This window comes from Schistocerca serialis, chromosome 1, assembly GCF_023864345.2.
Source record: "Schistocerca serialis cubense isolate TAMUIC-IGC-003099 chromosome 1, iqSchSeri2.2, whole genome shotgun sequence".
NCBI classification, from domain to species: domain Eukaryota; kingdom Metazoa; phylum Arthropoda; class Insecta; order Orthoptera; family Acrididae; genus Schistocerca; species Schistocerca serialis.
In genome coordinates this window covers 1,127,599,279-1,127,612,414 of record NC_064638.1, presented here as the reverse complement: position 1 = coordinate 1,127,612,414, position 13,136 = coordinate 1,127,599,279, and the positions used below count along the sequence as shown (strand labels likewise).

Below are 13,136 nucleotides of genomic sequence, written 5' to 3'. Positions count from 1 at the left end.
CTCTATCCCTAAATGCAGAGCAGACAGCTCGTCTTCTGTCCCATGGTAGAGTCAGGGCCTTTTCAGACAAATACCAGGCGAGGTGGTAACGGGGCAGACGGACGTAGCACGAGTAAAAGGGATAAAAATGGTGATCGGTAAAACTTTCTGTACTGATGTATAACGAAGAAAAATCTAAGTGCGCATAAGGTGCTCTTGTTTAGACTGCATGCAAATTACATACGTACAGTATTCGGTGCATTATGAAACGTATCATTCGCCGTACTGATGTTAAATGAGCTTTTGCGCAGGCGGCCATCCACAGACTGCGTCACATACTTGTTTTTACTGCACTTTTGAGTAGTGACACGCATGTTTAGATATGAGTGGCCTGTACGTAGTGTGTGAGGCGTGTGCGATGATGACGCTGTTGTTGTATACAGTTTTTACAGGACGTGGTCACAAGGTAAGTGGCTGTGCGAGTTAAGTTTTAGCTTTACTTAGTCACTCTTTATTCTGCATTTGTGACATGCTGGATATTTTTCCAATTGTGACTGCATTCCCTTCAGAAAATATTTTTCGGTTCTGATCAAATTCGTCTGCTGTATCTCCTCAAAACGGCGAGTTACTTGCAGAATCACTAATGCCTTATTTAATTGAGAAGAGATCTTTTGCAAGAGAATCTGTGCGCTAATTGGGGGACAGAAGCGCACGAATGTTACAGTCTCTGACGTGCATGAGTTCTCAAAACTCATTTCACGAATACGGCAAAACCACCAAGTTTGCTCTTATTTTATTGTTCAATTACTTTAGCCTGTACTTAGGCTGCAATTCTTTATCTCCGTTATATGAGCGTTTTACAACGCACAATGTTTTACTTTAGCTACGTTCATTATAACTTGAAAACTCTTCTGTTGATGCGTGTTTTCATAAAAACAATATCAGCGTTTTACAACGCACAATGTTTTACTTTAGCTACGTTCATTATAACTTGAAAACTCCTCTGTTGATGCGTGTTTGCATAAATACACCCACTTGCACACACACACACACACACACACACACACACACACACACACACACACACACACACACACACGGGAGCCCCCGCGTCTCGCGCGCACGGTCACTCCGCCATCACACACAGAGACAAAACTAAGTCGTCAGAACTCCCGATATAGTTTTCAAAATCATCTCGTGATACGTGATATAACTCGCGATACAAGCAAACAACAAGATGACGTAATATTCTGAATTACGCCCAAGGCACAAAGTTACGTTTTTCTGCGTTTTTAGAGCAAGTGCAAGCCGACCAACGAACGCGAGTACATGATAGATTACGTAACAATGTAGTGACCAATAAGTTTTATCCACATCACTACCACAATTCCCAGTAGTATAACCCTGACGTATGTAAGTTCGCATTTTCATATTTTGTAATGTTCGTAACAACCGCTCGTACCGTACAGATGACGTGAACATAGAAAATACACTAAAAAGACGGCAACACACATATAAACCATGCACTGACTTAAAACTACAAAGCTATAATAAAACTGTTCGCACAATACGGTATCGGGAACCAAACATACATATGTAATGACATCTTGTAATGTTTAGTAACTGTGCTAATATTACACCATAAAGAAAAACCCACTGATGATGGTGATATTGTTGCTGAAATTAGTTTGGGAAAGAAATTAAGCGAAAGTGTTCTGTATCAAGGTGGATCTACAGTTTCATGTTCTTTAACTACGTTTTTAGAAGCTTTGGCAATCTTCCGTGATTGCCCTGGTTGTGCGGTGGAAAGTAAGCATGAGGGACAGGAAGGTTACCAAACTCGAACCAATTACCTCAGCACTAATACCATGATTAGCATATTCAGTTTCGTACGACCGTTTCAAATCAACTCGATACTGCTTCGAAATATCCGCTTCAGATTCGCAATATATAGAACAATCGATATAGCACAAAAGCACATACACTGCCATAACAAGATCTACAGCCTCGTGGCGAAATGAGATTCGTCCATTCGTATTAAGTTTTTGATGTGATATAAAGAAGGATTTCTAACCACAGGAACAATCGCTGAATACGTATTTCACGAGCACTTATGGATCCTGAAATTGCAGCACAACCTTCATCAGAAAGGAAAAAAGAATCTTTAATTCTGCGAAAATCAGAGTTCCTACCGATATCTGCAAAACACTTGACACTCAAACTGTCGAAGCCTAAGAAATATTTACAAGGAAGCCGTGTGTCAACTATTTTACTTAGTAGCAATGCTAACGAACACTGATCAAAACTGTATGGACACCAATTAGTGCACATTAATATGGGATGTGACCACCCTTCGCCTTTATTATGGCTTGAACCCTTTACCCTTACAGATAACTCATTTTCGGTGGGGTATCTGAATGTGTGTGGAGGACTGGCACGCCATTCTTCCTCAAGAGCGGAATCCAAATAAATGGCTCTGAGCACTATGCGACTCAACTGCTGAGGTCATCAGTCGCCTAGAACCTAGAACTAATTAAGCACACAACACCCAGCCATCACGAGGCAGAGAAAATCCCTGACCCCGCCGGGAATCGAACCCGGGAACCCGGGCGTGGGAAGCGAGAACGCTACCGCACGACCACGAGATGCGGGCGGAATCCAAATAAGTAGTGAAGTTGGACACTGGGCAGACCCCATTGTCGTCGTTATAATTCATATCAAAGGTTTTCCAGGTTGGGACTGGACAGGCCAGTGCATTTTAGGAGTGTTAGTGGCCACAAAGCGTAGCCTCACACTTGCTACTTAATGGCAGGGTGCACCGTCGTGCAGATGTAAACAAACGTCATTAATTGTTCCTCTAATGTACCCTCTACACAATGCTATAAAATGTATTCATACCCTTCCGCGTTTAGAGCTTTCGTACAATAAGGGGACCATACCGTAACCTCCAGAAACACCCCCCTCCGTCACCCCATCGTAACATGACCTCCTTCGTACTTTGACCTTTGGCGCTACACATGATATCAGCTAACGTCCTCCAAGCATTTCTCCAAACCGAAACCCAGCCATTGGATTGCCACAAAGCTTAGCTTGATTCATCACTCCAAGCCACCCGTTTTCAGCTACCCATCTACATCTACGTGATTACTCTGCTATTCGAAATAAAGTTCAATGAACCACCTTCAAGCTGTCTCTTCCGTTCCATTCCCGTACGGCGCGCGGGAAAACGAGCACTTAAATTTTTCTGTGTGAGTCCTGATTTATCTTATTTTATCGTTATGATCATTTCCCCTATGTAGGTGGGTGCCAACAGAATGTTTTCGCAATCGGAGGCGAAAACTGCTGATTGAAATTTCATGAGAAGATCCCATCGCAACGGAAAACGCCTTTGTTTTAATGACAGCCACTCCAATTCACGTATCATATCTGTGGCACTATCTCCCCTATTTCGCTATAATACAAAACGAGCTCCCCTTCTATAAACTTTTTCGATGTCATCCATCAGTCCCACTTGATGTGCAATACTCCAGGATAGGGCGGACAAGCGTGGTGTAAGCAGTCTCTTTAGTAGACCTGTTGCACCTTGTAAGTGTTCTGCCAATGAATCACAGTGTTTGGTTTGCTCTACCCACATCATTATCTATGTGATCGTTCCAATTTAGGTTATTTGTAATTCTAATCCTTAAGTGTTTAGTTGAATTTACAGCCTTCAGATTTGTGTGACTTATTGCGTAATCGAAATTTAGCGGATTTCTTTTAGTACTCACTCTCCAGTGACTTTGCTCTTCACAACACCTCAAGCGTCTCCTGAAACTGTCCACATGTGGTTTAAGAGGAGCAGTTTGACTATTTACGCAATTCTTTTTAACTCCTTTCGCGCAATTATTGTGCTAGCTGGACTGATGTAGCACTTTGGAACTCACGAGCGACTTGCTCTGCCGATTTGATGCGATTTTTTACAACCACCCACCGCAATGTCTTACGTTCCCTTTCCGTCAGTACATAAAGTGTGTGTAGTCGTAGTTCAACTGTGATTGTTTCTTTGCGTTTCCACTTCACAGTTATGTCACCAACAGTCGACTTGGGCAGCTTTCGAAGTGTTGAAATATCCATGATGGATTTGTTACTCAGGTGACACCCAGTAACATGTTGACATACGAGGTCACTGAGCTCTACTGACCTACCCACTTTGCTGTTACACCTTCTCTGCTGGCAACACAACACCAACCGCCTCCTCTTATACTGGCGGGTTTGCCTTTGGTAATATCTAATGACCAGTTCCGTGTTACACAGGAGTGTCCGGGTACCTTTGATCAGATAGTATAACTGCCTACGAAAAGGCAGCAGAACTGATCAATAGAACTAAAACCCAGTATCACTTTTCTCCACTTGTAACACAATCCTAGAATATACCCTGGGTTCAAACATAATGACCTACCTCGATACAAATGATCTTCCCTTCGAAAATCAAGAGAGATTCATGCGAAAATGCACACTCGGTTATCTTAGGAACCGGCAAGCTGTATTAAGTATTTGCCATCTAGTGAAAAGCTGGTGCAGTGCCATACAGCCGCAAAAAAAAAAAACAAAGAAAAAACGTTATGTATGCACACATTTGCTACAGGACTGAAAATATATTGACAAGAAGAAATAGCACGCTGTTGTTGACGTAGATTTATTCCAGACACAGGCATGATTTAGTGTGAGCCCCTGGGAAGTGTAAAGAGACATTATTTTTTGCGTAGTGTCTATGTATGCAATCGCTGTCTCAGTCGATTTTGCAGCTTTTATCTTCGTTTATGAGAAAATATTATTCAATAAAAGGTGTAGTAACAGGTAGACATTTATTGACAAAATAACTTGATGAAAAACTTTGCATTTAGCTCTTAACCTATAGAAGTATCAAGTTGTGTACCTCATGCTACACAAAAGTGACTGTTAGTTAAGCTAATAATGTTTGGGAATATGAAAAGGAGCGGCGACATATGCTGCCTTTATTTTTTTTTTTTTTTAGTCATCAGTCTTGTGACTGGTTTGATGCTGCCCGCTCCTATGGGGATAACGCTACTATTCATAGGCATCCATTTAATGGTAAGATTCTGGGGAACTGCAGTTTGATTAAGAAAGCGATAGCGTAAATGTCTGGACTGTATTCAGCTAGCAAAATCGTAACATTTGGGTTGGCAATAAGATATTTATTTGCCACCGTCCCGTAATACTACGAACTATTATGCAGTATTTGTAAGCAAATTTTTCAAAAAATTAAACCAGTTGTTTAAAAATCCGACTGAACATTCAACATTCTACTCCTTTGCGATCAAATTTTCCAGGAAAATCCTCGTAGAATTTCTTTCTTTTTTCTCATGAGGGAAAAAGGTGGCCGTTGTGGTCTACTCAGTGGATATTTCGTATGCTGTGGACATATTTTCAGATTAAGAAATAGTACACCAACATTAGCCTTTGAAGAAGATGGAATCAGGTTAATAGACATTGACGCGAAATGCAATGCGTTACAAGTAAATAATGTCCTTAAGAGATTAAATTCAAATGGTTTAAATGGCTCTGAGCACTATGGGACTTAACATCTGAGGTCATCAGTCCCCTAGTAGAACTACTCAAAACTAACTAACCTAAGGACATCACACGCATCCATGCCGGAGGCAGGATTCGAACCTGCGACCGTTGCGGTCGCGCGGTTCCGGACTGAAGCGCCTAGAACCGCTCTGCCACACAGGCCGGCGTTAAAATTCAGCCATACTAACTTGACAAGTATACTTATAAAAACAATTCAAGCCGGAATGCCGAGTATCTTCCGTCATTGTTAGCGAAATAAAATGAACCTTCAGTTTCCTCAGAACCACCACCATAGCCCAGATCTGCTACACAACCCAGGGAGACAAAACGTGCAACGCAAAGAAGTGGTACCCCATATTATGAAAAGGTCAGTTACTAACACATGCCACGAAATGTATTCGCAAACTGCAAACACAGAACCACAACAGCTTTACAATTTACTGGAAGCATTCGAGAATTTGTGCCACACCGGGACTCGAACCAGGATTTCCCGCTTGTTGCGAGTGGTCACCTGAACCCCTTCGGCTACCCAAACAACCTACCAGGACCAATCTAAATCTCCATACATCCCACTTCTGCTTCCCATACTGTCCTCACAGTTATGTGATGCCCGTACGGGCAGGAACTTATTTATTTTTCTCGTCAAGCAGCCTTGGGTTTGGCATTAATTATACTGTCAAATCGCATTAATATGACCACCTGTCAAGAGGCTGAATACCAAATTTTGCAGCACAGACTGCTGCGAAGCGTGCAGAAAGAGATATATACGATATTGCATCTTAATCACAATAATTGAATCTTAATGTAGACAACTGTAATGTGCTGCGAATACATAGAAAGAAATATCCTTTTTCATTTAGCTACAATATAGCAGGTCAGCAACTGGAAGCAGTTGCCGGCCGCGGTGGTCTAGCGGTTCTAGGCGCTCAGTCCGGAACCGCGGGACTGCTACGGTCGCAGGTTCGAATCCTGCCTCGGGCATGGATGTGTGTGGTGTCCTTAGGTTAGTTAGGTTTAAGTAGTTCTAAGTTCTAGGGGACTGATGACCTAAGATGTTAAGTCCCATTGTGCTCAGAGCCATTTTTTGGAAGCAGTTAATTCCATAAATTATATGGGAGTAGGCATTAGGAGTGATTTAAAATATAATGACCATATAACATTAATCGTCGATAAAGCAGATGCCAGACTGAGATTCATTGGAAGAATCCTATGGAAATGCAGTCCGAAAAGAAAGGAATTAGATATGTTACAGTACACTTGTTCGCCTACTGCTTGAATACTGCTCAACGGTGTGGGATCCGTACCAGATAGGGTTGATAGAAGAGACAGAGAAGATCCAACGGAGAGCAGCGCGCTTCGTTACAGGATCATTTAGTAATCGCGAAAGCGTTTCGGAGATGTCAGATAAACTCCAGTGGAAGACTCTGCAAGAGAGACGCTCAATAGCTCGGTACGGGCTTTTGTTGAAGTTTCGAGAACATACCTTCACCGAGGAGACAAGCAGTGTATTGCTCTTTCCTACGTATATCTCGCGAAGAGACCATGAGGATAAAATCAGGGAGATTAGAGCCCACACAGAGGCATACCGACAATCTTTCTTTCCACGAACAATACGAGACTAAGATAGAAGATAACTTACTATTTCCTCTGAATTCTGTTTATAATACACTTCCTTTTCAGTGCACTTCTGCTTCTTAGCTTCTGTCGATGTTTATCCCACGTTAACATTCGTAACAATCAACAGAAATTTGTTTCACACTTCCTCTCGCGACACGCATCCGTACTCGATTCTCACTTACCGCTACAAAACAAACGCACGCTCTGATCGAAAAACTGTGGTGTCAGCACGATGGTGGACAGCTACTGAAAGTTACAGTCATGTCCATATTTCATGACGAAATCGGGTCTTCCTTGTTTATAGTTACGGTATTTCTAGAAATGAGCGTGTCTCATAATTTTGAGAAATGTAGCACCATAATCAAAGTAAATTTGAACAAATCGTGAAAAAACTTGACAAATCTCAGAGGGTTTTCAAAGATGCGGATACAAGAATCTTCTGAAGTAATCGAACTTGCGCACTCGTCCGATTTAGCCTCTTGTGACTTTTTTAGTCTAGGAGGATAGCAAAATTCCGATGTTTACACCGATCGCCCGGGGACCATGTCTCACTTTGAGTATATTCGCCGGTAGCAATACCCGCTTACCCGTCGCTGTGTTCGACGCAGTGTATCGACAACATGGGTCATATTTGCTGTCATTACTGTTGCACTCCTTACTCTCTATCGTGAGGCCGTATTCAAAAAACAAAAGAACAAAAAGAAAAAGAAAAACGCATTTGTAACACAAGTTGTCCCTGGAGGAATCGTTAGTATTCAGGGATATGATAGGAATGATCATTCGAGGCAAAAAATTCTAGTAAACATGAGCTCTGAAATGTATACAGGAAGAGCTACTCGTATGAGCACTCCATCTTTTAAACAGTGAAACAAATCTCTTCTACTACAAGCTCTTTGCTTTCCATATTTTGAGAGGTGGTGGTAAGGAGCAAACCGGAGCTCTTAAGTACATGCCTTAAGAGGTATGAACACTTGTTCATTTTCTCTGTTTCCACTGAATAAGTGCTCATAACTCTTAGAGTATCCATTTTTGATCCCATTTTTACTAGACTTGTTTTCTTCGAATGATTATTCCTGTCAGATGAATGAACACAGACCACTCCCTCTGGGACGCTCTGTGTATGCAACCCTAGCCGACCTGAATTGATATGAAAGCCTCTGTTGTCCAAAAAGTCGATCAAGTCCACTCCTCGATTCAGAAAATTTCTATATATATCGTTGTAATTCCAGTTTTTGTGTTTCTGTGAGAATGGAAATTTAAAATCACACATTTAAAAAAATTATATACAGCCTATATTGTCGACACACAGATTTACTCCAATTCTAATGTTACTTTCGACCGAGCCAAACATAGCGAAGGATATGCAGGCTACTGCTGTTGGCGAATATACTCCAAGCGTGAAATAGTCCTCGAACGATCTGTGCAAACAATGCAGCTTAGCTATCCCTGTAGAAAAAAAGTAACAAGGGGCACAAACGGGCGACCATGCAAGTTCGATAACCTCTGGAGATTTTTGTATCTAAATCTCTCAAAAAAACTTTTGACAAAAACAGAAGGCAGTCAGCTCGATCCACCTATCTGAACTAACCGCGCTTCCCGTCCATCTGGAGAAAGTCGAAGACCCAAAGTGAAATGGCGCCTAACCTATGTCCCAAGTAAAATTAAAACCGTTGTCAGTTGGCGATACGCTCCCGTAGACCATAGGATCATCAGTGATGATGATGATGATGATGATGATGATGTGGGGCGCTCAACTGTGCAGTCATCTGCACCCGTACAAAGTCCCAGTTTTTACACAGTCCAATTTTTTACACAGTCCAAGCGAGCCACTGTCACGAATGATAGTGGTGGTGATGAAATGATGAGGACAACACAGACACCCAGTCCCAGCCGGGAATCGAACCGGGGACCCCGTGATCCAGAGGCAACAACGCTAGCCCCTAGACCACGAGCTGCGGACAGGATCATCAGCGAATAATTATGCAGTACTTCCGACACTGTCTGACAAATGGTTTTTATACGAGGTGACTTCAAAAAGTAAGTTATACATTATCAAGGTTCGCCAAGTAACCTCTGGTTAATGCTGCATTACACTTCAAAGCGACAGTCATACGGAACACTATTTTTCAGCATTGTTACCAAGACTCTGTTAACAACAGTCGGAATGTATTACCAGTCGTTCAATTCCTCAACGATAGAAACTCACTCATCGGTCAAGGTGTCAATCAACAACCGCCTGTGTGAACATCCGTTCCGTTGGAAAAACCTCTCTCGCTCCCCCAGCACTCCCCCCCCCCCCCCCTCCTCCGGTAGACGTTCTTTCAGCTTGCCGCAAAGATGGAAGTAACATGGTGCAAGTTCAGGACTGTATGGTGCATCAGCATTACTCACATCTCGGCAGACTTGGTCCGTTGGTAAGATTGGTGGCACAATTTCACTGCGACCTGATCGACCATTGCTTTGGCTCTCATACTTCCAGAATTTCACGGGTGAATCTATGTGCAATTTAAACATTTCTCCCACAAGAATCGTAGTGTTCCACGTACTTCAACTTTGGAGTACGTATCCAGTTTCCGTGCCTTTTCACTCGTACACTGTGTTGCGCCGGTTATCCGCATCACAGCAGAAATTTGTGAGCAGGCCCCCCGAACCATGTACTCTGTTCTGACAATGCGCCACTCTTGTTGCGTAAAGGTCTTACTGTGAAATGGAAATGAGCGTTTGGCGTCATTGGCCGGGAGGCCCCTTGCGGGGCAGGTCCGGCCGCCTTGGTGCAGGTCTTATTACATTCAACGCCACATTGGGCGACCTGCGCGCCGGATGGGGATGAAATGATGATGAAGACAGCATAACACCCAGTCCCTGAGCGTAGAAAATCCCCGACTCAGCCGGGAAGCGAACCCGAGCCCGTATGACGGCAATTCTTCACACTGACCACTCAGCTATTGTGGCGGACAAGGTCTTACTGTAGGAAGACATGTATAACTTACATTCTGAAGTCCTTGCGTAAAGTGAGAACAGTACACGTCTCGCACGCTTCGTTGGGACACGATTGCTGTCGCTTCCTGTTCTATTGAACGTTCGACGTCCAGTGCAGCGCTCTGCGTTCTGTTTATCAAATTTCAACGAGACATTTGCGAAGACGTTTCGCATGATCGTCAATTGATGTTTAGACGACGTTGAGGTACAGTACTGAACGCCTTTCGTAAGTCTACAGAGACCATTCACCTGCATCTGTAGTTCGCAAGATCTCGAATATGAATAAAAGGTGATGCAGTGATAAGACATAGGATTCGAGCTCACGGTGGCGATGCTTCAGATCCCCATCTAGCGTTCCATTTTTAAGTTTTCTGTGGTTTTGGTTTAAGTCAGATGCAAAAAATTGTAAATTTGTGGTAAGATCTTATGGGACCAAACTGCTTAGGTCACAGGCCCTAAGCTTACACACAATTTAATCCAACTTAAACTAACTTACGCTATGGACAACACGCACACCCATGCCCGAGGGAGGACTCGAACCTCCGACGGGGGGAGCCGCGATGTCATATTCCGGAATCATCGTTTTGAAGAGGACACTGTCGATTTTGCTTCTCCACCCTTCCTCAACTACGGCTTACCTCCTGTTAATAATACCTCATCTATCTTTCTTCCTCTCAGATACATCGATTATGAACAAGTGGTAACATTGTCTTCATCTTGTTCTATACCTCTTCGTTTTGTCGCCTGAGGACCATGTCAGTTCGAATCATGTTTGTTTCTTCTGGTCTTTATTCTTGTCCAGTATGTTTTTCTTCAGATATTTTGCAACCTTCTTCATTCTTCTGGCCATGATGTTGTTGCCGTAGGTCTAATTCTGTTTTGGAAACCTATGACATCCAGAATTTTATATTTTAATGTCCCTGAGTTGTAAATCCCTGTTTACTGTATTCCCATTTGTTCTAGACTTCGTTTTCGCCTTTCGAAACCAACATAATTTGGTTTACTTCATAAGAAACAGCGTTGTGTGATGTGCTAACGTTCCATAGCCTATTATAAGCATGAGGTGTGATCAAAAAGTACGGTGAATAATTTTCTTAGATTCACTGGCCTTCCATCGGGAACTCTTAATTTCCATATCCAGTTACAAATTTGGTCATAACGTCCGGATCTGAATGAAGACGACCGTTCAACTCCGTGCAAACTGACACACGATTTTCCTTCTGTTCATCATCCAAAAGTCTGGGAGCAAATTTTGTCCTCACTCGTCTTAATTGCAAATTATCAGTTAAAAGCTTTGGACGGACCCGTGCGAGATGCTAAGTTCTACGGTAAGTTCCGGAATGGCTATTCGCTGTTTAAACAAAATATTTTTGCTTCATTTCTTTGGTTTTTGAGGTTAATGGACGTCCTGAACGTTACTAGTTATTTGCCGACTCATAACCGATTTTAAATCGTTCATAACACTTGTAAACAGTCATCAGAGTTACAGCACTATCGCCATACATCAATTTCGATATTCCTTTTTTGCAGCTTGAAACAGAACTGAATATTCACGTTTCGTTCTAAATCCATGATGCGGGCCAGACACGGTAAACATAATCTCACTCTAGCGCCTCTGGACGCTGACTGCCTAGTCGGAATGTGTTCCAGCTCGACGCTGCCTATCTCAGCGGATCAGGATATCGGACAAAATTACGTCAAATGGTTGAAGCGTCAGCAGTTGCTGCTAAAAAAAATCATTCGCCGTATTTTTTGATCACACCTCGTATTTGAAGAAGAACATAGATCTTCTTTTCCTAACGGTGCCTAAGAGTCCCACATTTGGATTTACAGTTCTTGGTTCGCTGGTTTTCTACATCTTCTACATATCTTCCTGACAATTCTTGTCCCCCGAGCTGTAGCGTCAGAAGTGATTCTTTTCTTATAGGGTCAGACTTTCTGTAGCTTATTATGATTCATGGAGAATCACAATGTCTTAATTTTGCATCAGTCGAAAAATTATTCTCATTGTGGGTGTTCACAGTGAGTTTGCATGCTAAATTCATCTTATTCATTTGTGCTCCCATAATTTCTGTTCCCAGTCAACCTAGTTTCTATACATTCACCTTGGTATTGAAATCTCTCTACCTTCAAAAATTTCCCTCCTAATGTTATCCATCTAGGCACTGGCTTAATGTTCTTCATTTATTGTGTCTTCTCGTCAGAGATCTGGAGACCTTCTGTAGACACTTGTCTCGGGAGCTCACTGGTTTGACTAACCGCCTCTTTTAGTGCTCCCAACAGAATTACAGTATCGTCTGTCTGGCATATGCAAGCTACGTACGTTCGTATCATCTTGCATACCGGTCGTATTCCGTCCACTCCTCTTATTACTCGTCGCCACTTACCTATCACCTAATCAAAGGGGCATGTAAAGGGCAAGGGAGCGTTCATCTCACTGTCTGACTCCGGTTTTCATCTTGAAGGACTCAAAGCAATTGCTCTGAACTTGACTCTAGATGTCGTGACGGTTTGGTTCAGTTTCCTCAGTTCACCGGATTTTCCATCCAACTTCACCTCCTCCAAAATTTGGAACACCGTTGGTCTAACATGTAATTCTTGCTTCTCTATTTTTAATAGGCGAATATAAGTTTCAGGTTCAAGATTCTTTCCGTGCATGTTTTGCTGTTTCTGGAGCTGTTGGTACTCCCCAGTTTGTAAATTTCGTTGATTTCCCACAACTTTCAGTAGTGCATTTCAGAAAATCGTATGGGTCATTTTATTGGCCTCTTCCACTCAGAAGCGTTATTTGCTCCCGAGTTACTCTCATGTATCTATTGCACCGTTCTGTCTATGAGGACACTACAGTGTCACGATGTGTTTCGCCAGATCACAATATAGGTAGCGCGTTGCCAGACCCAGGCGCCATCTGCTTGCTGTGCACGGTTTGCTGTTTTGGCGTGTGCGTGGTGGCAGCCCTGCATGCGGCACCACTGCAGTAGAGCTAA

General features: G+C 42.7%; 1 protein-coding gene across 10 annotated transcripts in view; it reads left to right on the top strand.

The window, feature by feature from the left end:
* Nucleotides 1-13,136, top strand: part of LOC126416983 (sorbin and SH3 domain-containing protein 1) — a 1,139,715-nt gene that overhangs the window by 522,621 nt on the left and 603,958 nt on the right. The window lies entirely within an intron of this gene.